Source organism: Cynocephalus volans, chromosome 8, assembly GCF_027409185.1.
Source record: "Cynocephalus volans isolate mCynVol1 chromosome 8, mCynVol1.pri, whole genome shotgun sequence".
NCBI lineage: Eukaryota > Metazoa > Chordata > Mammalia > Dermoptera > Cynocephalidae > Cynocephalus > Cynocephalus volans.
In genome coordinates, this window is record NC_084467.1 from 85,560,788 (window position 1) to 85,588,111 (window position 27,324).

Below are 27,324 nucleotides of genomic sequence, written 5' to 3' on the forward strand. Positions count from 1 at the left end.
TTAAAATAGAGATTATAATACTGACTTTGCCATCTTCAGAAAGAGGCAGTGGGAATTACAGAAGTTTGTATATGTGAAAGGATTGCCTAAATTAAACAATGCCATAGAAATGTTTATTGATATAATTACTGGTATAGCTAGAAGGTTTCAAGCTATGGAAAAGAAAAAACTAGTATCTCCTTCAATCATAACTCATTATAGCATGGTTAACAATACCTTTCATAGTACATTGCAGTTTTTAATTTTATTAAATATTGATTATTTAACTACAGTCTGAGTAATCCTATAGCAGAGGCATTATAGCCTGGTAGTAGCAATTAGTACCTGCTTTGAATCTGGAATGTCCAGGTTAGAACCCTGACTCTACCACTTACTCTGTGGCCCTGGGCAAAATGTTTAGTTTCCTGACTGGTAATGTACAGATAATAGTACGGCCTACTTAGAAAAGTAATAATAGAAATCGCTACGACTTATGCAGTTCTTTTGATGTGCTAGGCACTGTTTTAAGGATTTTTCCTCTATTAACTTATTAATCATTCTCAGTAGACCCCCATTTTACAGATGAAGAGGCTGAGGAACTGAGATGTGAAGGTCATATAGCTCATAAGGAGCAGAGCAGGGACTCAGACCCAGGCAGTGTGACTGAGGGTGTGTGCTTTTAATCAGTTGGTTTTACTGGCCCAAAGAAAGTACTCAATACATGCCTCTTTTTTATTCTCACCATTTAAAGACTATGAGATTGAGACACAAACAGTTTGTGCCAAGCCGAAAGTCAAGAGTCTACTGGTAGAGTCTCCGAAAAGCCATTCACTCTCACCACATAGAGCTCTTGCATTTATGCGTAGAGAAAAAGGAAAAAAAAAAAAAAAAAGCCCACAAAGATATGTTGTAAAAGTCAGATGAATGTTTTCATCACTGAGAGAAGGATAGAAACTTGTGATCATATTGGAGAGAATTCTGAAAACCAGGGAGAGAAGGCTGTCTGTAATGTTGGGTTAATTTTTTTCTATCCTGATTGGCTATAAACTCCACAGGAGCTGGGACTGTTCTGCACCACTCGTCATTTTATCAATAATTAGTAGCACAAGGTTTGGCACGTAGTAAGGACTAAATGAAGGAGGTCAGCAAAGGTTTAGGAGCCGGGGGCTGCTTTATCAGATCATCTTTTTAAGAAGATTGAGTAGAAATTTTTAAGAAGATTGGGTTAGAGAAGGGAAAAATAAGAATTCACAATTGGTGAAAACTGCTGGCAAATTATTATATGAGTTAGAGTCAAGAGTGATCAAGGCTGATGAAGAGGTCAGTCTTGGTGACGAAAAAGATGTCAAAATACAGGGAACTGCTCAAGTACAGGGAGCAATTAAGAAGTAAGAATAAAAAAATCTGAGAGTCTGAATCTGAGTGACTGAGAAAATCAAAGAACATTAGTCAGAGAGAGGTATTACAATGATCAGAAATATGGAAGTCAGGAGAAAGGGCAGATTTGTATAGATTCCTTAAAGAGAGAAACAAAGAGAGATGATGAATAGAGGAGAAAAATAAAGAATGCCTAATTATTGTTGGTTGAGTTTAGTATTCAACTTTTGTGTCTGGTGAGGATGCAGCTTTTGAGAATTTGGGAGAAAATGGCAGGAATGTTTGTTCCTTGGTCTTTTCTCTAGGAGCTAAAAGAAAGTGAAAAATCATATTCTAAACTTTGCAAGCAGAAAAGCATCACTGGCAGGCAGCTTCAGTAAGAGATGCTCTTTCTGCCCTTTCCAAGTGATCTGATAGCTCTGCCCCACCCTCCAGCTGGAAAACGAACCAGGGAGGAATATCAAAGGGGGCATCAGATCATCTAGGACTAGACCGAATGTTATAGGTATCCCTTGCAAAAAAAAAAAAAAAAAAAAAAAAAAAAAAAAAAAATATATATATATATATATATATATATATATATATATATATATATATATATATATTAAGGACCACATTGCCTTGGAAAGGAAAATTCAACTGGGATAAAGCCTGGGGGCAAGTGACAGATTCTTATTGTCTTCAGTGACCTTGAGGCAGAGGTCAAGTAAGAAACAAATTTAACAAGAAAAAAAAAAGGCTTTAGGGAAGGGGCAGAGCCCTGAGGCTTGTTGCTAGAACTTCAAGGGCAGAATCAGATACAAAGATACAGGCTGAAAAAAAGATTCTAGCCATTAGATACTAGGTCTCTTGTGGTGAAACTGACAAGCAATAGACCTACAGGGTACCATAGGACAACCAGGAAGATCCTTCTGGTGGGCCGCATCCAGCCAGGCAGATGGGCTGACCAGAGAAATCCACTGTCAGGGAAGCAAGGTTTACCAACACTGACAGCAGGATATGATATATGTTCTCAACTAGGCACTTACATGTTTCCCTTTTTCTAAATGGCAATTTTAATTTTGATGAAGCTGTTTTTGCTTCAAATTTATATTGATTGTGCCAGTGTTGGTTAAAATCATTGTTTGCCCTATAGGTTGCTGAGAATCATGAGGAGCTACAACTGGGCTTAATGTAGAGAAATATTTGTCACCCAAAGAATTGTTCTGGATGAACACATAAGTGTTATCAAATGCCTGTGGATTCAGTGGCTGGAGATGATTTCGGTGGCCTCTCAACAGGGAGGGGTTATCACAGGTGGAAGAGATGTATTATGTTGAGCAGAGGCAGGTTTTAATTTTATGTTCTGAGCAGCTAAGCACTAGCACTACCCTGTTCTCCTTTCCCCATCTACTGGAAATAGATTCTAACTTCTTGTTCCAAAAGATGGGAAAGTATCCCAGACTTGACTAATCATAGTGTTTGGTTACTCTGCTCCCATCAAAGTCCTTCACTGGAGCTGGAAAAATATAAGGTCATTTTCTCATTGGTCCCTAAACTAGAATGAAGTATGTTCACAGCTGCCGACTCCTCACTTAACCACCTCCCCTACTGGCCCAAAGCTAGCTACACTAGAAAAAAAATAAAGCAGAGACAGAGGAAAGTGGAGTTGCAAGATGTGGAGAGACTCATATTGCAGCCACTTTTAGGGCCAGGTGCCTCACTAACTTGTGTGTACATGTGAACTAATAAATACTATTTTTGGCTTAAGAAAGTTCAAGTTATATTCTGGTTTTTATCACTTACAGTCTTAAAAATTGCTACACGTAAAACTAAAATTGTCACTTTTGAAATAACTTCCTAAGCAATTTATTTCACAGTCGAGTAAATCTAAAGAAAAAAATAACTTTATACATTATTTAAAAAATGCTAAATGGTCTAAACATTCTATATATCCTTATCTAAAACCAAAGGATGGCTTGTGAAAATATATGGTGTCATTTTATTTCCGAAGAATGAAGATAACCAAGAAACATTTTACTTTTTATTAAAAGAGATTGAGATTTTTCAAACAGTCAGGCTAAAAGATATTAACACTAAAAGGACACTGGGCATAATTTAATCTTTTTTTGATGATTAGAAAGCCCTTCAGTGTTTTGCTGTACTCAGTTTTTAATCAAGCAGGAGAGGTCAGGTTCTTTTTTTTTCCTATGAAAAAAGAGAATTGATGGGTATTTTATATTGTGAAACATCATGCAGTGTAACTAGAAATGAATACTCAATAAAACATATTTTTTAAATTAAAGTAACCTTTCCCTATATCAATATTTCACTTAATTTATGCCATTTCTAGTGCTCCATTTTTCATGGCTCATATTTTAAAACATGATGGAATGAGGTGATATGTAAAGCCAGATGCTACATAGTATTTGAACTTTCTGCTTCCATCCTATGTTTTATTATACAGTCAGGTGAGAGATTTAAACACTGTCAGTTAATCAGTTAACAAGCCAATTGAGCACCTACAATGGTAGGCACTAAATGGCGTGTAAAAGAAGTTTAAGACGTTGACTTAGAGTCTTTGTTCATTCAACATCCAACAAATATTTCTTATGTGCCAGTAACTGTTCTAACTCAGAAGTGATAAACAAAACAGAAAAAAGTCTCTGCCCTCCTGAAGCTTACATTTTAGGGAGGGAAACAGTCATAAAAAGTGAAAAAAATACATTAATAGAACTATTTCTATGTCAAGATTATCATCATGAAGGCAATAATACAGAAGAGTATGACAGAATCACTGGTGTGCACAGAGCTGCTTCAGATGAATGGTCATTAAAGGGCTCTCTGAGTTGAGAGCCTAGAGATTACTGGAGTGAGCAGGATGAAGCTGTCTGTGTTGGACCTAAAACCACATGGGCTGTAGGTAAATTTTAAAAAGACACAGTTTTTTCCTGGCATACATTTCTCTGAGTTCCCTCTTTTCCCATAGTTATTTGATAGTTTGGACATTAGTTATGGAGCAAGATGACTTTATTTACATGAATGCAAAGTTGTTTTCCAGCCAGCCTGAAGCTGCAGACTCTCACATACAACACAAACCCAGCACAAGATGGGAGCAGAAACCAGACGGTGTCCTGGCAAGACTCTGCACCTGAGACTTTCATGAAGTCCTCACTGCTCATGTGCCCCTCTCTCCCGCTTTTCATTTTCCCACATTCCATTCCCTCAACCCCCTCTTTAAAAACCCCTCAGTAAACCTGAGTCATGGAGATGGCTTTATTTTGGCCATTCTCCTTCTGGTTTACTGGGGAGATGGGTTAGCCTAACATCTCTCCTCAGGTCACTGGTATTCCTGAATAAAAGCTGACTTCCATTTTCACCACTACTAGACTTTTGAGTGGTTTGCTTTTATCTGGGGGTAGGCAGATGGATCTGTGAGTTCATTATTATCAAATTTTGGGGAGCCTCACCAGGAGCTGAGTGGCCCCTGTAACAAGAGGAGAAGGCACCTCACTTGAAGAATGGAATGGGGAATTGAATGAAAGCTGGCATTCTAGGTAGAGGGAACTTGATGTGCAAAGACTCTTTGGTGGGGATGAGCCTGGTGTGTTCAAGAAAAAGAGAAGGGCTGTGTGGTTGGAGTTTCATGACTGGACAAGAATAGTATAAGAGAGAATGAGAGAAGCAGGCAAGAGCCATATTTCTGGGAGCTTTGAACCCAGTGGGAGTTTGGGTTTTATTGTACATGCAATGGGAGGCCACTGAAAGTTTTAAAGGAGGGTGATCAAATGATCTGGCTTGCATTTTCAAAAGATGCTTCTGACTACTTTACAGGGAATGGGGAATGGGATAAGGGAGTTAAGGGTGAGAACAAGAAGTCCAGTTATGTTGAAATAATGTGGCTTGCATAATGTCCACAGAGATGCAGTGAAGTGGATAGTTCTGAGCAGGAATTCATAGGACTGGTGAATGGTTAGACTGAGGGGGTAGTAAAGAAAAGGAGAAATTATGGATGATTTCGAGATGATTGGTTTGAATTACTAAACACTAGAATGTAGAAAATTTACTGAGATGGAATAAAGCCCAGTGAAGAAACCAGTAGGGGAACTAAGAAGTTCAATTTTAATATATTACATATAAAATGTATAGTAAGCATCCCTTTGGTGAAGGCATCAATTGTGCCACAGGAGTCCAGAATTCATTAAAGGGGTTGAGGTGAAGGTGAAAATTTTAGAGACTTTGATATAATGACATTTAAAGTCACCTGGGTAGATGACTTCACGGAGGAAAGACAATAAGATAGAGAAAAAGAAAGGGTCCAGGACTGACCTGGAGCCACAAGAGAATGATGGTGTCACACCAAGAGAAGAAGCATCCCAAAACTGTGATGATGCTTCTAAAAGTTAGTATAAGAAAACAGAGAAGTCCACTGGATCTGAAAACACAGACACCATGGATCACCTTTTTAAGCTGGGTTTCAGTGGAGCAGCAGGCACAGAAGTCGGACTGGAATGGCTTGGGTGAATAGAATATGAAGAAATAGAGAGCTTAAACACAGACCTCTCAAGGTTCTGTTGGGCTAGCTAAAAGAGAAATGAGGCAGCAGATGAAGGGTCACGGGAGGTCTAGTGAGAAATTTTTTTTTTTTATGAACCCTATTTGAGTATTTTTTACACTGTTGGAAATGATTTGGAAAGAGAAGAAGCTGTTGAGAAGGCAAGAGGTGTTGAAGAATCCAGAGCACTAGCAGAGGAGGCAGTCTTTGAGAGGGGCAAAGGCATTGTTTTTAGTTTAACAGGGTAGAAGGGAGGAGTAGAGAGAGAAAAATTAGGTTTGGATACAGTTAGGCCTATAGATTAGGTGTGGAAAGGTGAAATCATTCTTCGTGGTGTTTAAACGTTTTTATGAAGTAGGAGGTGAGGTCTCTCGCTGAGAGTGAAGAAAACTAGGGACAGAAGTTTAGAATTATGAGGGAGAGATAAAAGTATGAAATAGTCATTTAAAAAAATGGGATAGCAAATTTACTAGATTATAGTGTGATTACCAGGCCAAAGAGGCAGATGTATTTAATCAGTGTTGATAATGTTTTTAGAAAATAAGATTAATTAGCAAAAATGAAAAGGCAAGATGATTCACAAAATTGGAACACAGATTAGAGCCTCATTTTATGACTGAACATAAAATACAGGTTTTATAGATTGTCTTAGAGTTGAGATCCATCATATCAAGATGCTTTTTGGTGCTTTGGTCATTAAAATTTAATAGGTTCCATAAAAGGCCATTCTTATATTGAATTCTGTTTTGTAGAGAATACTTTTAAATTGGAATTTTTCATAGTTTGGACTTTCATTCTGACTAATGAACATAACAAGAAAATGTATGCTTTCTGTCTAAACATCTAATTTCTATGAGACAAAATTTTGAAGCATATAAAATGCCAACTACAATAACTTATGAGTTAAATTTTGCATGTTTTTCTCACTGAAAAAAATACCTTAAAGTTTAAAAACAATAGCTGGATGTTTATGCTGCAAAAAAGTGGTGCTAAATGGCTTCCATCATCATCTTTCAAAATTTTTAAATTAAAGAATCAAAATTCATAATCAGTTTTTAAATTTTGATGTCTATTTTCTTATGGAATAAATAAAATGATTTTACCGAGTAGTTTTTCAAACTGAATTACAGTAAAACATACACATTAGAAATAAAAGTGAAGAACATCATAAAACTTCCAATTGGTTATAAGCAAACTGTCTTGTCAAATTCCCATTTACTCAAAATCTATGCTTTAAAACACACGTTGACAACACTGTTTTGGTATTCTGTATCATACTGTGAACTACATTGGAAATCCAGTCAACAAGTCAGCTTCAAGACAACCTCAATTTTTTAGTAAGGAAAAACTGCAAAGTGACAAAGGTGAACAACTGTAAATTACAAGTAGCCGAGTTAGTTTTGTCAAACAATTTAACAAAATCATTCCTAACACTCCTGGGATTATACTGAGGGGGAAAAATAGCATGGGGCATGTGGTTTACAAAGACATCTAAACTAAGAAAATGTGTTTTTTAAATATTAATTAACTATACAACATTCAAATTTTAAATGTACTTTATGCCTTAGTTCAAATATAGTAAAAGTGAGACTGGTGCAGTTTTCCTGAAAAGTCCACATTGATTGTAGGATATTTGAAGTGAAACTCATAAGCTTTTCAAATTTTATTTGCTCATTGCTTATTTAATGGTCTTAGATGAGAACAGTATCCTTACAAGTTGTCTTTTGAAATTATTTTAAAATTCTTTATTCTGGGGCCAACAAATCTCTTGTTTATACAACTATTTCAAACATAGAAAAGTCCTATTTAAGTAAATATACAAAGATATTACTTTGACAAAAAACTCTGTAGAAGAAAATTCTAGAGTGTTGAGGTCACTTATGTAACAGGGTGTTTTCAGTGTCATCTCGATATATATAAGAAAGATGGTATGCATTCTCTTTGTGTATCTTCATGGACATAACGTAGCTGGCTTTATATGACTGAGGCTAGTAGGAGACCTAGAGTTGATACGTCAGTTGTTAGAGGTTAGAATGGTCAAAAAGCTCATATTGTAAGTATCCAAGGATGTTAAGTTACACAGACAAAACAGACCAATATAAACCAGAATTCTATATTCTTTTTTAAAAAATTATTTTTATTGAAATGTATTGATCATACATATTTATGGGGTATAGAGTTATATTTCACTACATGTACACAGTGTGTGATGATCAAATCAGAGTAATTAGCACATTCATTACTGCAAAACTTAATCATTTCTTTGTGATATGAACACTGGATCCCCTCTCTTCTAACCATTTGATACATGCAGTAAATTATTGTTAATCATATATGCCTAGCTGGACTCTACACCAATTTATCTGCTAAAGTATATGATGGAGAGTTTCCAATATGTGTATAGCCCTCAAACTTTGGAACAGTTAATTAGCTCCATGTCATGAATAAAGCCATGATAAAAAAAAATCCTATTAAATTTAAATAATATGCACATAGTTTGCATAAAAAATCAGACATGTTTTTGACCACAGTGGGAAAAAAGCAACCACTGTAGACCACTCCAGTAACTCCAGCAACTGCTGCTTTTTCCTCCCCTTTCGATAACTCAATATATTTTCATCTGGTTCTGTCCCCATTGTGCTTAGGAACTAATCTCCCCAAAGTCACCAGTGACTTGTCAAATATATTAGATTCTTTTCAGCCTAGATCATGACTAGAACTCTCTTCAGCATTTAAGACTTCTAACCATCTCCAGCTTCTTGAAACCATCTTCCATCTGAGCTTTGGGAATGCCGCTTTTCCTTACTTTTCCTATTTTTGTTGTTCCTTTTTCTACCTCTGCTCATCTCTTACTTGTTGATGCCTCTAGGGTATACTCATGGTCTTCTCTTAGTCCCCCTTCATACACATTCATTAGACATCATATGTGCAATCATTTCAAATAATATCCACATGCAGAAAAATTCAGTGTTCAACTCTCACCTGCATCTTTTTCCCAAGTGCAGGATCTGTACACCCAACTACCTTCTAGCACCTAAATTCAATTTTCCCAAAACCAAACTTAAATTTTTCTACACTAAATTTATTTATTTCTCCACACTAAATACTCATATGTTTATGCTCCACCCTTTTGTCCCAGGTTAGAAAACTAGAGGGAGATTTTCCTTCTTCATCTCTTTCTCATCACCCACATCCAATTATTCACTGAGTACTCTCTAGTCCACTGGTTCTCAGGTCTGGCTGAGCATTGAAATTACCTAGAGAGTTAAAATAATAATAATAATAATTCCAAGGATTCTGAGTTATTTTTTATGAAGTGAGGCCCAGGCATCAGAGTTTTTCAAGAATCTCTAGGTGCTCTTAATGTGCAGGAAAGTTTGAGAAGTACTGCTCTAGCCTACTTCCCAGATATCTCTTGGAAGTGTGCCTGGCTCATCATCATGACTGTTTTAATTAAGATCCTCACCATTGCTGCCCTGGATTACTGCAGAAGTTTCCTTATTAGTCACCTTCATGTCTGATTTCAACCAATGCTATCTGCCAGATCCTTCTAGAGGCAAACTTCCTCATATCACACTTCTGTTTCAAATCCAACTTCAGGATAAAGTACAACAATGTACTTTAAAAGGCTCTACAAGACCACAATGCAACATTTGCTCTGACCACACTGAATTGCTTTGCTTCCTGAATGTCACACGCATTCTGCATTCTGTAGACCATATGTCTATTCCTTTTGTCTGAATGAATAAGAAATAGTCCCTGTGCTCTTGGAGCATATGGTATAATAAAGGAGACATGTGTAATTTGATACAAAAATAATTATAGTTGTACTAACCAGGACACCGTGACAGCAGAAAGGAAAGGGTGATCACTTATACCTGTGAGAATCAAAGAAGGCACCATACAAAAGTGACACTTAACTGAAATTATCCGTGGGTATTTACTGGAAATGGATAGGAAAATAAAGAAGCAAGAGTGCACCAGGTAGAGTGAGCAGCTGTGTTTAAGAAATATGCTATGTTTAAGTAATCTCAGGCAGTTCAATTTTGCTGACTTTGGGAGAAATGAATGATCATACTTTATGGAAAATAAAGCAGAATGCATATGTAAGAACCAGATTCATGCAGTCAAGGGACTAAAATGGTAATTTCTAATTAGTCAAGCATTTAGACTTGAATTTTAGATCCTTCTGACTAGTAAATTCCTGCTCTTCATTTGGACATAACTTTCAGGAAGGCTTCCCTATTCCACATTCCTCCCCCAACTGTGTCAGGCACCCTGCCTTTTAGATCCCTCAGAATCCTTTGCATTTCTTTGCTATAACAGTTGTTATATTCTATTTAATTGCTTTTATGTGTTTTTAAAAGATGATTGAAATTTTTGGAGGCAGGGTCCATTTTTTTTTATCTCTATATCTCTAGCACCTAATGTTGTACCTTGCGCATAATTGGGACTCAATAAATATTTGCTTCAAAGGAGTATTAGAATAGGTAGCTGAGAAAAGGAGTAATTTCTAATAGTGTACAATTTTATCACAAATTCTAATATCCACATTTATGTTCATTTCTACATTCCAGGAGAGAATGAGAAGGACAAATGGGTGGTACAAGGTAAGGGGTTCAAGAATCTCTTATAATCTATAAAGTAATATTTTGTTTATAGAGTAATAATGCATTATATTTGTTTCTATATTTATACTTAATGACATTTTCACATACATTATTTCATTTATTCCCCACAATAACCTTGAATCTAGAGAACCTTATATTGAGAATAATGAGGCACAGATAATTTAAGTTACTTTTCCAGGGTCAGGTTAATCAGTATCAGAGGCAGGGTCTTTGGCTCCAAGTTCCTCTCTACTACATCGAGACTAGATTATATTGACTTTCTATCCCTTCAATTTATGTTAGAGATTGTAGTTGATTGCACGTCCTCAATCCTCTTGTGGTAGATTGTTTGAAAAAAGGTGTTCTCTCCCTGTATCCATGCCCCTTTGCAGATTTATTTACCCAACTCTTGAGTTTGGGCTGACTTTGTGACTTGTTTTAATCAACAGGACATAGAAGAAGTGGCGTTATACCACTGCCAAACCAAGGCTTGAAGAGGTCTGGTACTCATCTGCCTATTCTCTTGAAATCCTGCACAGCCATGTAAACAAGCCATCCCAGACTGCTGAAGGATGGGAGACTGCAAGACACAGAGATCAGCCACACAGCTGAGGCCATCCTAGACCAGCTAGCCCCTAGACCACCTGAACTTGACCACAGATGGAGTGAGACCAGCTGAGACCAGAAGAACCACGTGGCTTAGCCTAGTTAAGCATATTGCTAACATGCAGAGTCGTGAACTTATAGTTGCTTCAATCTTAATTTGGGGTGTTTTGTTACGTAGTAAAAGCTAATGACGCCACTTTCAGTAAGTACAGCAATAACAACTATCACATGCTGTGTACATGCATGTGCTGAGCACTGAGTTTACCTCTAATCCTTAGAACAACACAACATAGAAATTGTCAGTCCCTTTTTACAGATAGAAAAAAAAATTATTTCAAGAGGTTAAAGAACTACTCACAGTTGCACAGCTAAGAGTAAATACAAAGCTTGAATTGTCTGGCTATAATATTTTTGCTATGAATCATTTTTCTGTGCTTCTTAATCACAAATTTATAGAAAACCTGTGCATTTACTTTTACAGATGGTGAATTTTATTCAATGTGTGTCAATTTTTATTACTTTCATTCTCAGAGGCTAACCTTACTTCTTCTTTTTTTTTTTTTTTGTCTTTTTGTGACCGGCCGCACCGCGCTCAGCCAGTGAGCGCACCGGCCATCCTTATATAGGATCCAAACCCGCGGCGGAAGCACTGCTGCACTCCCAGCGCCGCACTCTCCCGAGTGCGCCATGGGGTCGGCCCTAACCTTACTTCTATATTCTTAGCCAGCAAGTTAATTCACTGTAGTTCTGTGAATACCATCTAAGCTAGATAGGCAGATGGGACTGCCTAGGAAATGATAAAACCAGAGGAAAGAACAAGTGAGCAAGAACCCATGAGGTGATGTACTGTCTCTTGACCACTTAAACATGTTAAGGGCTAAGATTAGGGAGTAGTGGCTCTTTATAATATGGCCCCAAATCAACTACTGCCTGTTACCTTGACACACCAAACTGAACCCCCTATATACTGCCTACCTCATGTACTTTCAGACTTCCATTTTTTTCCCCATGCTGGTCTTGTTCCTGCAGTACCACCCTACCCCTCTGACAGTATATCTCCTATCTACTCCTCAAGGTCCAACTCAGAGCTAACCTCTATTATGCCACTCTCAATGATCTCCGTTATAGAATCACTGTTTTCACTTAGCATTTGAGTGGGGTACACCTACTTCTCCAGCTCCTGTCACACTGCACCACAGATGGATGCTTATATATACCACTGTCTTCTCTTACTTTCCTTCACTCCACTCATTCACCTTTGGTTTCATAGCATTTGGTTCAGCATAGCCTACCTCCTAATGTGCTTTTAATAAATGTCTGTAGAAGGAAAAATGGCTTTTTGTTATTAATTATTTTAACCTTTTGGTTCATCCCTATGAAGATCATAGTGCTTTCTTTTTCTTTTTTTTTTTCTTTTTTTTTGACCAGTAAGGGGATGGCAACCCTTGGCACGGTGTTGTCTGCACCACGCTCAGCCAGTGAGCGCACTGGCTATCCCTATATAGGATCCAAACCCATGGCCTCGGAGCTACCAGCGCCACACTCTCCCGAATGAGCCACGGGGCCAGCTCGATCATAGTACTTTGTAAAGGCAAGAGTGCATATGTGAAACTACCATGACTGCTATATACGTATATATAAAGACCATGACCACTACTATATGAATATATGAAAGTAGTCATGTACTACTAGTAGTAATGTCTTGTGTGTGTGTGTGTGTGTGTGTGTGTGTGTGTATACATACGTATATATGACTTTTTTTTGAGCAGTTTTATATTCACAGCAAAATTAAGAGGAAGGTACAGAGATTTCCCACATGTCTCCTATCCCCACACATGCATAGACTCCTCCATTAGCAACATCCTCCATCAGAGTGGTACATTTGTTACAAATGATGAACCTACATTGACACATCATCATCACTCAAAGTCCATGGTTTACATTAGGATTCACTTTTGGTGTTTGTACATTCTATGGGTTACAACAAATGTATAATGACACGTATCCATCATTATAGTATCATACAGATGATTTTCACTTCCATAGAAACCTCTGTGCTCCACCTATTCATCCCCTACTTCCTCCTCAACTGTGGGAAACCACTGATCTTTTTACTGTCTCCATAGTTTTGCCTTTTCCAGAAAGTCACATAGTTGGAATCATACAGTACGTAGCCTTTTCATGGTTGTATAGGTCACACCATTTTAGTGCTAAATAATATTCCATTGTCTGGCAGTACCAAAGTTTATTTATCAATATCTTGATTGCTTCCAAGTTTTGGCAACTATGAAAAAAGCTGCTATAAACATATGTGTTCAGCTTTTTGTGTGAACATAAGTTTTCAACTCCTTTTGGTAAATTCCAAAGAGTATAATTGCTGAATCTTATAGTAAGAGTATATTTCGTTTTGTAAGAAACCACCACACGGTCTTCCAAAGTGGCTGAATTATCTTGTATTCTCACTAATTTGTATTTCCCGCATAACATATGATGTGGAACATCTTTTAATATGCTTATTTGCCACCTGTACATCTTCTTTGATGGAGTGTCTGTTAAGATCTTTGGCTCTTTTCATATTTTTGTTTGTTTTCTTATTGTTGAATTTTAAGCGTTCTAGTATATTTTGGATAACAGTACTTTATCAGAAGTGTCCTTTGGAAATATTTTCTACCAGTCTATGGCTTGTCTTCTCATTCTCTTGCCATTGTCTTTCACAGAGCAAAAGTTTTTAATTTTAAAGAAGTCTAACTCATCAATAACTTCTTTCATGAATCTTGCCTTTGGATTTGTATCCAAAAAGTCAGTGACATATCCAAGGTTATTTAGGTGTTCTATGATATCTTCTAGGAGTTTTATATTTCTGTGTTTTATATTTACATCTATAATTCATTTAGAGCTAACTTTTGTGAAGGATTTAAGGTCTGTGTCTTGACTAATTTTTTTGCATGTAGATATCCAGTTGCTCATCACCATTTTGTTGAAAAGACTATCTTTTCTCCACTGTACTGCCTTACCCCTTTGTCAAAGATCAGTTGAATTATTTTATGTAGGTCTATTTCTGGGCTCTCTATTGTGTTCCATTGATCTATTTGTCTATTATTTTTAAATTAATGATTTTTAATTCACATGTATTAATCATACACATTTAAATGGTTATATTGAATGTGTTATATTTCAATACATGCATATAATGTGTGATAAATGCATTTGTCTATTTTTTTTACCAGTATTATACTGTCTTGATTACTACAGCTTTACAGTAAGCCTTGCTGGAAGGTAGTGTTAGTCTTCCAACTTTGTTCTTCTCCCTCAATATTGTATTGGCTATTCTGGGTCATTTAAATATCCATATAAACTCTAGAAACAGTTTGTCAATGTCTACAATAAATAACTTGCTGAAATTTTGATTGCGATTGCATTGCATCTAAAAATCAAATTGGGAAGAACTGATATCTTGACAATATTGTCTTTCTATCTATAAACATGGAATATCTCTCCACTTATTTAGTTCTTTTTTTATTTTGTTCATCAGAGTTTTGTAGTTTTCTTCATATAGATCTTGTAGTATTTTGTTAGATTTATACCTAAGTATTTCATTTTTTTTGGTGCTAATGTAAATAGTACTGTGATTTTAATTTCAAATTTGACTTGTTCATTGATGGTACATAGGAAACCGATTGACTATTGTATGTTAATCATTTATCTTGCAACATTTCAGTAATTGCTTGTTAGTTTTAGAAGTTTTTTCTTTACCATTTAAAATTTATTTTCTATATATGTGAATATGTTATCTGCAAACAAAGACAGTTTTATTTTCTTTTTTCAAATATGCATAATTTTATTTCCTTTTCTTATCTTATTGCATTAGCTAGAACTTCCAGTGATGATTTTTAAAAGGAGTGGTGAAAGAAGACATCCTTTCCTTGTTCCTAGTCTTAGTGGGAAATCTTGTAGTTTATCACCACTAAGTATGATATCAGCTTAAGGTTTTTTTATAGATATTTTTTATCAAGTTGATGAAGTTCCTCTGTATTCCTAGTTTACTGAGAGTTTTAATCATAAAATCCAATGATTTTGTCAAATGCGTTTTCTGCATATATTGATATAATCATATGATTTTTCTTTTTTAGCCTATTAATGCGATGCATTACATTCATTTATTTTTGAATGCTGAACCAGCCTTGCATGCTTGGGATAAATCCCATTTGGTTGTGGGGTATAATTCTTTTTATAAATTATTGGATTCAATTTGCTAATATTTTGTTGAAGATTTGTGCATCTATGTTCAGGGGAGATTTTGGCCTGTAGTTTTCTTTTTTGGAAAATCTTTGTCTCATTTTGGTATTAGGGTAATGCTGGCCTCATAGAATGAGTTAGAAGATATATCCCTTCCTCTGAAAGAGATTTTAGGGAATTGGCACGATTTTTTCTTTAAATGTTTGGTAGAATTCACTAGTGAACACACATGGGCCTGGTGCTTTCTGTTTTAGAAGTTTAGTAATTATTGACTCAATTTTTAAAATAGATATAAGCCTATTCAGATTTTTATTTCTTGTTGTGTGTGTTTGGGCAGATGTATCTTTCAAATAATTGTCACATTTCATCTAGATTATCAAATTTGAGGGCATACATTTGTACATAGTATTCTTTATTATCATTTTAATGTTCATGAGATCCGTAGTGATGTCCAATCTTTTATTTCTGAAAAAGACCTCTCTCTTTTTTCTTAGTTGTCATGGCTACAGGCTTATCAATTTTATTGATCTTTTTGAAGAACAAGCTCTGGTTTTGTTGATTTTCTGTGCTGATTTCCTGTTTTTAATTTCATTGATTTCTGCTCCAATTCTTATTATTCTTTTCTTCTGCTTGCTTTGAATTTAATTTTCTTTTCTTTTTCTAGTCTTCTAAGGTAGAAACTTCTTGATTACTGATTATAGATCTTTCTTCTTTTGTAATATATGCATTCAGTGCTATAAATTTCTCTCTAAGCACTGCTTTTGCTGCATCCCACAACATTAGATAAGTTGCATTTTAATTTTTATTTAGTTAAAACATTTATAAATTTCTTTTGATATTTATCTTTTGACTTGTGTTATTTAGAGGTGTGTTATTTAATCTCCATTTATTTGGGGATTTCCAGTTATCTCTCTGCTATTGATTTCTAATTTAATCCATTGTAGTCTGAGAGTAGACATTGTATGGTTTCTATTCTTTTAAATTTGAAGGTATGTTTTATGGCCCAGAATGTAAAATATCTTGGTGAATGTTCCATGTGAGCTTGAGAAGAATGTGTATTCTGCTGTTTTTGGATGAAGTAGTCTAGAGATGTCAAATTATATCAAGTTGATTGATGGTGTTGTTGAGTTTATGTCCTCACCAATATTCTGCTTGCTGGATCTGTCCATTTCTGATAGAGGAATATTGAAGTGTCCAGCTATGATGATGGATTCATTTATTTCTTGCAGTTCTATTAGTTTTTGCTTCACATAGTTTGATGCTTCAGTGTTAGGTGCATATATGTTAACAATTGTTATGTCTTCTTGGGAAACTGATCCCTTTATCATCATGTAATGCCCTTCATTATCCTTGATACCTCTGCTTGCTTTGAAGTCTACTTTATCTGAAATTAATACAGCTACTCTTAATTTCTTTAGATTAGTGTTCACATGGTATATTTGTCTTCATCAATTTACTTTTAATCTATGTGTGTTTTTATATTGAAAGTGGGTTTCTTGTAGACAATGCATAGTTAATTTTATTTTCTGATTCACTCTGACAATCCCTGTCCTTTAACTGGTGCATTTAAATCATTGATGTTCAAAGTGATTATTGATTTGGTTGGATTAAAATCTACCATATTTGTTATTGATTTCTCTTTGCTGTCTTTGTTCTTTGTTCCTATTTTTGTCTTTTACTCTTTCTGCTTTTTGTGCTCTTAACTGATCATTTTATGATTCTATTTTCTCTACTTTCTTAACATACAGATTGTACTTCTTTTTTTAACTTTTTTTAGTGGTTGCCCTAGAGATTGCAATACATATTTACAACTGATACAAGCCCACTTTCAAATAAAAATATAATGCTTCATGGGTAGTGTGAGTATTTTATAATAATAAAATAATTCTAATCTTCCCTCCTGTCTCTTGTATCATTGCTGTCATTCATTTCACTTATATGTATGCATACACAAGCACATATAAATAATACATAAGTATGGATCATCAAATACATTGTTGCTATGATTATTTCCAACAAATTTTATTAGATCAATTAAGAATAAGCAAATTAAAATTTTGTATTTACTTTTGTTTATTCCTTCCTTGATGCTATTCCTTTCTTTGTGTAGATCCAAGTTTCTGACATACATATAAAATTTTCCTTCTCTCTAAAATACTTCCTTTAATATTTCTTGCAAGCCACATCTATTGGAAATAAATTCCCTTAGTGTTTGTTTGCCTGAGAAAGTCTATTTCTCCTTAGCTTTTGAAGGATAATTTTGCAGAGTACAGAATACTACATTGGTGGGGTTTTTTCCTCTCAGTACCTTAAATATTTCACTCCATTCTCTTCTTGCATGCCTAGTTTTTGAGGAGAAGTAGGATGTAATTCTTATCTTCATTCTTCTACAGGTAAGGCATTTTCTTCTCTCTGGCTTCTTTCAGGAGTTTATCTTTGATTTTTTATAGTTTAAAAATGATATGCCTAGGTGCAGTTTTGGGGGGCATTTGTCCTGCTTGGTGGTCTCTGAGATTCCTGGATCTGTGGTTTGGTACCTGACAATTTGGTGAAATACTCAACCATTAATATATCAAGTAATTCTACTGTTCTTTTCTCTCTTTCCTCCCCTTCTGCTATTCCCATTATGCATCTAATATACATTTTGTAGTTGTCCCACAGTCCTCGGATATCCTGTTCTGGTTTTCTTTTTCAGTGTTTGTTCTTTTTGCTTTTCCATTTTTGAAATTTTTATTGATATATCCACAATTCCAAAGATTCTTTCCTCAGTTGTGTCCAGTCTACTATTAAGCCCATCGAAGGCATTCTTCATTTCTTTTCAGTATTTTTGATAGCTAGCTTTTTTTTTTTTTTTTTTTGGTTCTTTCTTAGGATTTCTGTCTCTCTGCTTACATTGCCCATCTCTTCTTTCATGCTGTTTATTTTATCCATTACAGCCCTTAGCATATTATCCATAGTTGTTTTAAGTTCCAGTCTGATAATTCCAACATTCTTGCTATGTCTGGTTCTGATGTGTGCTCTGACTCTTCAAATTGTGTTTTCTGCTTTTTGGTATGCCTTGTATTTTTTCCTGATAGCCCATTATGTACCAAGCAAAAGGAACTTCTGTAAGTAGGCCTTTAGCAATGTAGTGAGATAAGGGGGAGGGGAATAGTTCTGTAGTCCTAAGATTAGGTCTCAGTCTTTTAGTGAGCCTAGGACTCTGGACAATGAACTTCACAACTTTTTCTTAGTTTCTTTCTCTCCCCTTGGGTGGGACAAGATGGCTAGAGCGAGCTGGAGTTGCATATTTCCCTTCTTCATGTGTCAGGCTAGAGTTGACTACAGTTGGGTATTTCCTCCCCAGGTCAATTAGGCTCTGATAATACCCTACCTTGTTAACTAGTTTCTCCTGAGGGCATCCTTGTTAAAGTACAGAATGATCTGGCATATTTTCAAATAGTTCCTTTTCCTCACCCCTGATAGACAGAGGAGGGGATTTTTCTCTAATATTTATTGTAGGAAACTTATCAAGCTTCTGGAGGTAAATCTAACAATATTGCGGGAGGCACCATAATTAATGACTGGGTCACCAGCATTTTTTAACTCTTGGACTTGTCTGCACTGATACTCCGGCAATTTGTAATTACAGTTCAGGTTTTATTTCTCTGGTACTCATTTCTAATGTGGCTTCCACTAGTGAATCTCAGCTTCACTAAGCCATGACTCCTTGTATTCATCCCTGTCTCTCCAATCTTGTGGCAGCAGTTTTGTCCTGTGTCCTCTCCTCTCTTGCCGATCCAAGAAGAGTTGATTTTTCAGCTTGTTCAACTTTTTACTTGCTGTTAGGATAGAGTGGCAACTTCCAAGCTCCTTATATGTAGAATTGAAAACCATCTACCATATATTTTACATATAAGCTACCTATAAGCCATTTACTGTTTTCATAGCATGCCTTTGGCACTGACTTGATCTATAATGTCCAACTGAGTTGTTCTACCACTGTTTATCCTTTACTGAGGTTGCAGTAAGTCACTGAAGTCATGAGATTTGAATTCACAGTACACACATAGAAGGGTGTGTTTTCTACATAAAACCTGTGCATGAGATTTTCTTTGCTTTTATTTAAATGGTCATGATATATTGCTTGTATTGAGATGGCTCATTCAGAGATAGATCTTTTCAAAAGAACATAAAGGGGTTGTTTTAAAATGCATTAGGATGTATCTCTATTCCAATTTTAAGCTTTTTTATTCAGAAGCTATAACAAATGTACATTTACTGAACTACTTTTCTAAATTAATAAGGCTAACAGTTAATATAGTGTTAAAATGTAACAGGGGATTAAAGAAAGAAGTTGAAAAGAAAATAATGAAAGTTTTCAATAAAATTACGTGGAATAATGCACAACATTAAATAGTTTGGACACTTCTTCCAATACCAAACCTACAGCACATGTGTGTTGTAAAGATTGTTGAAATATTTTCTGTAAAGATTTTAAATTCCCAAATGAACATTTTATGTAAATACTAAGTATTATTATAATTATTTTATGAGATGTAGCTCTTTTGATCTCATTAATTATGATTGCATGTTTAATGCACTTTCAGTTAGATAATCCTGTTGCGTAAATTAGTTGTACCTTGTCTTAAGCAATGTCTGGTAAACTTCTGGAGAACATGGGCTATGTCTTCCATCTCACCATGCCCCTGTGGGCTGGGACTTGCTGGTTCTGTTTACCAATGTAACTTACACATAGGAGGAACTAAGGTAATATTTTTTGAATGAAGAAATAAATAGAAGAATAGATGGAATGCAATCAATGTTTGTTAAATGCAATGCTTTAAGAAGCCAAGGACTTTTAAAAACACACAACTTACTCTTTTCCAACTATCGTCCTACTTCCCAGAAATTCTTCCCAGAAATGAAGGCTTAAATTCAATTCACTGTGGAATATGCTATGCACCCTCCCACTTGGGAGACTCTGCCCTGGCTACTTCCTCAACCTTGTATATATCGTCCTCAGACATATACGTGGTGTTCTCCCACACCTCCTTTAAGTCTCTTTTCAAATGCCATTATCTCAGTGACAACTCTTTAAAATTGCAAACCATCCCCTCCCAGTTCTATTTTCTTTTCCATGGGACATTCTGTTATACAATTTCTTATTTGATATATTTATTGTCTCTCCACAGCTGAAATGTAAGCTCCACTAGAATAAGAATCTTCACTGGCATGCAGTAGATGCCCTAGAAATATTTGTGGAATGAATAATTAAATACTAACATATCATTTAAATGTCTTTCTGCATCAGCTACCTGATCTATAAAATGGAAATAATTTGGTTGGCCATACTTATTTCATAGGGATTGGTATGAGAATTACATGGTATTATATATTTGACATTAAATCCTTTTCAATGAAATTCAATGATTATTTTTATAACTGAGAGAATAATGTCATATTCAGATTTGCCTTTTTCTATAATTCAGTTAGAGTACAAACAATGACATTTTGAAATAGTGGAATACTTCGGATCTAAACATTCTCAGATAAGACTTTTAAATATATGTCATTTCGTATGCTCCTTTGATCTTTAGGAAGTATTACATCGTGGGCATATTATATTTGTAAAATAATGTAGCTTTTTTTAAAAAAAGAGGTGGATCTACACAACCAAATTTTATAGATGAAGTCACATTTCATGGATATTTTAAAAATATTTTTAGATTTAGCTAAAGTTCTAGGAATTCACTAGTGTTTACGATAATTTTTATTAAATTTTGTTTCTTAGTTGACATTATTATTTCAGAAAGTAGATTGAAAAATTTTTCCACTGACCTAGAAAAAAAATTCTAAGAACTGTGATCCCCAGGCATGTGTGCCTCTGTGATTTGGAGAACCCATAGACAGCTACTATTATAAACTGATGCCATGTCAGAGATAGAATGGTGAGCTGAGACTGGCTGCTATGTTGGGTGAGGAAAGAGTAGAGAGTGAACCAGATATCAGGAACAATGCCCTTTATCTGAGCAGTTCAAAGGGCATGAATTCCAAACCACAAAGCTGGAAGCTTCTTTTCTGACCCAGGCTCTGCAGGAGACATGAATCTTCATTGCACTCTTTCCCCTGTGTCCTTGTATAGTTACTCATTCATCACCTTTCTTCCAATGAGACCGTCTCCTTCAGCACTGCATCTTTAGAGCCCGTCCCTGAGCCAGGCACCGAGGAGCTCAGTGAAAACTAGATGAGTGAATAAACTAAGGACTCCGTGTACTCTTCCTGCATGAATAAATCCATCTTCATTTTTTTTCTCTCTCTCCTTCCTCCCCCTTCATCATGTCCCATCCCCACCACAATTTCCCTCACCTCTTTCAGACCTTTCTGTATAAGGAGGTATTTCCATGTTGGACTCACATGCTTCTACCTCCCTTTTGAGCTGCCAATTCTGCCAACAATGGGCACCTTGATAAACACCAACAGAAACCAAACCGCTAACAAGCTTCACTTCTCAGGATCACAATTAATGATACTAAAAAATAAAACATTCATTTTATCACTAAATACTGATAAACGATTCCCTTGCCATTACACGATGTTGATACATAGGAATTAACCAAGGATGTTTCCCTCATTTCGTAAGCATCTTAGGGTTTCATCTCTATTACAAATTTCAGTTAAAAATGTTTTTTCTCAGAAGCTTGGCAAAGTGATTTACAATAGAAATAATGACAGGACCTTTTTCAAAGTGATTGGAACCTTTGTGGTATAAACTTTATACAGCATAATGAATGTGTTGGCATTTGTTCCTTATTTGCATGCTATAAAAATAAAACAGAGTGTACAAGAAGTACCTGTTAAATTCACATTACCTGTTAAATGAAGAGACTCAAAAGGCAATGTAATCTAATTAAAATCAAGAAATAGTATTCAAGCCATACTTACATACTTCTAAGATAATACGTATGCACTAATATTTACAATGCATGCAAAGGGTATACACCTCATTAAGCATACTAAGGATGAAATTCCCAAATTTCTTTGGTCTAATTAGTCATTTCAAAAAATTATTCTTATGTGAATATTAGCTATTTCAAGTGCTGGACTAAAGTCACGTTTGACTATAATCAATGTATTAGCAGTTCTAATCCAAAGAAAACTCTTAATACCTTCTCAGAGTTTAAAACTTGATGCCTTTTCACAAAATATATTGAAAGTTTGAAAATAAAAAAGTATTTTTTCTCTTAAATGTGCCTTTTTCTCATTGTTCATACTCGCCTGCTTGCTCACAAGTGTCCAGATGTTGATATCAATGCCGTTTTCAAGGAACAACAATGAGGTGTTTTGTGATCTTTTCTCTCCCTTCTCCCACACATAATTACATGATCTTTGAAACTTTCAAAACAAATAGGAGAAAAGTAGTCTCTCAAAATGAAGTAATTGTATGGCTGGAGTTTACAGTCTTCTAAAATAAGAGTAGATTACAGTGTACATTTTTCCCACCGTATAAGATTTGCCAATTTGAAAGTTTACTTAAGAAATAAACTTATAAGCACACAATTGTCTTAGAAATTATCATATGAGGGTATACACAATTAAGAGTCAGGAAAAAGTATAAAACCATAATTTGGGGTCATTAAATTCTTCCTGTTTTGATCATTGCTATAAGTTTCAAAAACCTATAGCATTGATTATTTTAATTAAGCAGAATAAAATGAAGAACAAACCGACTGTAGAATAATTTGACTTAAAAGACAAATTCTAGTTCAGAACCTTTTGAATTATTTACAACCATTTCCAGCTAGTCTATCATTTAAGGAAAGAACAGAAAGGTATCCTTCCCCTACCCCACCTTAAACAAGTCATCATAGCAGAGCACCATAAAAGCTTGGGATGAGGATTTTAGTCTCGGATGCAGCCTATGTCCCCACATGTCTCATAAATCCTTCTAATGCATTTTCACAGGCATGATCGTGAATGCTTGTTCAGTGAAAAGGTTTACCATATGCTGCATTTTTCAACTACCAAGAACAAAGGGCAAATGGTCCCTGGCCTTGTCTTTGGAACAAAAAATATAAAAGCAAAACAAAACCCTCTTACATTTCTACAAAATAAAAGAATGAATGCAGATTGCAAAGGCTGAGTGGAAGCTTCTTTTGGCACCATGCTGCTCTTTCTTGAGACAAAAGTGTTCAATGAGGGACAAATAGGAAGAAAAGGAGATACAAATGTAGTAGACCTCACGTGTCACCCAATCCATCTTCTCCCTAGTGAAGAACTGTTTGCTACAGTACAGCATCAAATGTTTCAGGCAGCATTAAGAGTGATGGGGATTTTTTGCTATTTATTTAGGAAGAATTCATAATACAGTAGGTAGTTACTGTCAAGAGTTTTGTTTTTGTTTTTTTCTTTTTTCCCTCAGGACACTCTTAACTAAGCCTCCTAAATCAGGCTAAACAATTTCCCTCCTCTTTTGTTTTAATATGTTTTAAGACTTGGAGTATTATTTCTGATTAGACAGTAGTCATCCAAGCCAGAGAGATTTACTGCATTTGCTAAATGTATAACATATTCACTCCAAGTTATATGTAAATAATATATGTGTGTATACAATATATAGATTATATACATGTACATGTACACTTTCTCCTCAACTGACTACCTCAGTAACTTCACTCTGAAATAGTCAATCAGGAGCACAAATTACTCAGCAAAAAGAAATAAAACAAAACAAAAATGAAATTAAAACATTAAAAATTCTATAAGTTGAAAGGAAAACTGCTAGTATCCAAATTTAACCCTAAATTTTTGTCCACTCTAAGTAAATGTGTTCTATTCAAACTGTAATTTATTATAATTAGTCTTTCTATCAGTTGGTTACCATCCTTGGTTGAATGCACAAGCAATTTCTGTTGAAGGATTCACTGTACCAAAATACGTTTAATGGCAAATAAGCTGTAGGTGCTGTAAAGCTCATTATATGAGATATTATCCCTGTCTTATACCTATAGTCTTGAAGAAATCCCAGGAAAATTTTCATTCAAAGCAAATTACCAACTACATTTCATGTGCTGAAGGACTTTACAGTTTGGGCCTGGTGGTGGTTTCATGGTGCCATTTCTCTGATGTGCATTAGAAGGACCCATAGCAGAAAATTAACTTGGTTTTCTAACTATCAGTGCAAGATGTTTACCTTCTTAAAACATTCTTGGCTTATTAGTGTTTATTTATGTCATATAGAACTACTCTGCCCTACTCCATTTCTTACTACCCTCTTATTTATTTGTGGAAGAGGTTTTATTCTCTATTGAATATGCTGTAACTGTAAAATTTCTGAGAGTAAAGTCTTTCTAGGCCCAAAATATTTTAGTTGCCAGCCTATATCTTACTAAGCTTCCCAGCAATCAGCAGTACTGGAGCATTTCTGTTGCCTGGCTTAGCTTTGATCTGCACTGAAGGGTCAGCGTGTTCTTCTCATCTATTCATTGTAAGTAACTTTGTCAGTAAAAATTTTTTTTAGCTCACTCCAAAGAATCTTACCTAAATGAATCAGGATGCTCTTTTCCATAATCTTCATCATTGATCAAATAACACTTCATTTATAACTATAAAAACTACTGTGTTTCCCGAGGTGTCTATATTTAAATGAGGTTATTTATCAGGAATATGACATCTTCCATGGTGAAGTTTTTCCTGACATCTCTGCTGAATCACCCTTTCTCTGTTAAACAGATGGTGATTATAGCTTGTATAAGTATGGTTTTTATGAAGTAATGCCTTTTTGATTAATTGTTATTTTTGTTAGTAAGACAGGTGATTTTCCTGTCTGCCCAACAAGTTTATACTCTTTTGATGAAGGGGATTCTCTTATAAGCTTTATTTTTCCATATACAGTGTTTTCCACATATTAGTTATACACCTGTCTTATTACCAAAAAGACGAAGGAAATGATTAGTTTAGCAAGAGCAATCCAATAATATTGATGCTTACGGACCATTTTTCAGTTCTCATTTCGTCAGAATTTGGTATTACTTCACTTTTTGTTGAGAATCTGGAAAACGGGTCACAATACAGGATCCTTTACAAAGAGGGCAATCTAATTCCTTATGAAAGGACTTCAGACTGTGTCATTCCATTTACCTATACGGAATAAATTCACATGAATTAGCCTCTCATGTAATGTAGTGCAGAAACTTATTGTGTGGTCAATACTTCATGTAGAGTTATAATTTGGAAATAGGTAAAGGAAATGTATCCTGTGACTGTGCATGGAGCTAGATCCTTCCAGAGTCAATGATTGAGAAAATGCTTTACTCTCTGATTTTTCTTATCCATTAGATATGAAATTTTTGGACTCCTCTCATTTTTGACTTTGAAAATGCTATTTATACAGCAACCTATTTCCATCAGAAATGGATCCTAGAATACTTTAAAACCGCTGGCATATCACTTCTCTGGAAGTACTTCTGTGGAGTCAGCAGTTGGTATTGCCTGTGGTAGAAAACTTCACATTATTCTTGGTGAAAAGAAAAAAAATTCTACCTGGAAATCATTAGGGATCCATGACCTATAAAGCTATTTGCAAATACAACAATTTTAAAACAACTTTAAACAAATGTAAAAGTATCGCTCCACTTATCACTGAGATGACAGGATTAATCCATTCTCTCCGGGGTATCCCTAACCCAGAGGTGCTCATCAAATTCTCCTTTAGTTAGGCCCTCACTTCGCCTCCGGCCTAATGAATTTCTTGTTGACCCATATTTTCCTACCATTGGATCTCAGCATTTATCCTCAGATATAATACAGCCACACTAATATTAATTAATTTTAATTTTATAAAGAGTGTATGGAAAGATCTGGAGACAGATATCTCCCTTGCTGTCTAGCTGTTTGGCCACCGACAAGAGACATACTTCCCTAAACCTTACAAGGGAGCCCATCTGATGTTAAAAGGAGCGTGAGCTTCCACATTTACTAGCTGTGGACTTTGGGTGAGTTTCATAACCTCTTGCATAAATCACTAACTTCTGTGAGCCTCAGTCTCCTCACCTGTAACTTGGGATTCATAATAGCTGTTTTAGTGAATTGTCGAGTTAGTTTTTAAAGCATTCCTATTTGTCTGTCAATTTATTTGTCCCTACTATTATCTCTACTCCAGTATCCACTGCTACTCCTATATCTATATTTTTAAGTGATAAACATAAATCACTCAAAAATATTAGGTAGTTCTTTTGCCTCTACAATTATCTGAAATTACTGTATACATGTATATTAAATACTAAACCAAATAAGTAAATATTTCAACAACTAACATACTGCAATATACGTCTCTCAATAGTAGAATCGTGTCAGCTGAATGATCGAAGGAAATACAGAAAATACATTCCTTTCAAACAAAGCTATACCCAGTAAGCAGAATATCTTTTAATTGTTGCCTGGTATATTTGTTTTTGATTTTATTTTACTTTGTTTGTTTTTATTCAATTAAATTTTTTTCAATATTGAAATACAAATATGCTTCTCATTAAAAACTACCTTGAGCATCAAATCCCATGCAATAAGATTGTTAACCATTGTAAACCCTGTCATGTCTCTGAGAAGCAGAGGAATTATCTTGTTATCAATTTAATAATGGAACACTGAAGTAAATGATGCCTTCCACTGACACCAGTAACACTGTCTCTCTGGGGAAATTCATGCCTGTGAGAACTGTCAATCTAGATGGATATGGACATATTAAACATACCCCCTTCAATCCATAAATCTACCCTTTCTGGAATGCCTTAATAAAAAGATTCCTTATTTTGATAAAGACAAACTATGCAGAATATCTTGACATTACTGACCTATAATCTCTTTATTTAAAAAAAATATTTTGTGGATGGTTCAGTAAATAATTTAATAAATTTATCTCTACTTTTTTTTTCTTTTAGCATAACTTACATGGAAATAGGTTTCCAAGGTTTTAAATGAATGAAATATTAATAACTACACAGAGAT

General features: G+C 35.2%; 1 protein-coding gene across 1 annotated transcript in view; it reads right to left on the reverse strand.

Moving 5' to 3' along the window:
- The window catches only part of DPYD (dihydropyrimidine dehydrogenase), an 855,274-nt gene that overhangs the window by 278,278 nt on the left and 549,672 nt on the right, over positions 1–27,324 (reverse strand). The window lies entirely within an intron of this gene.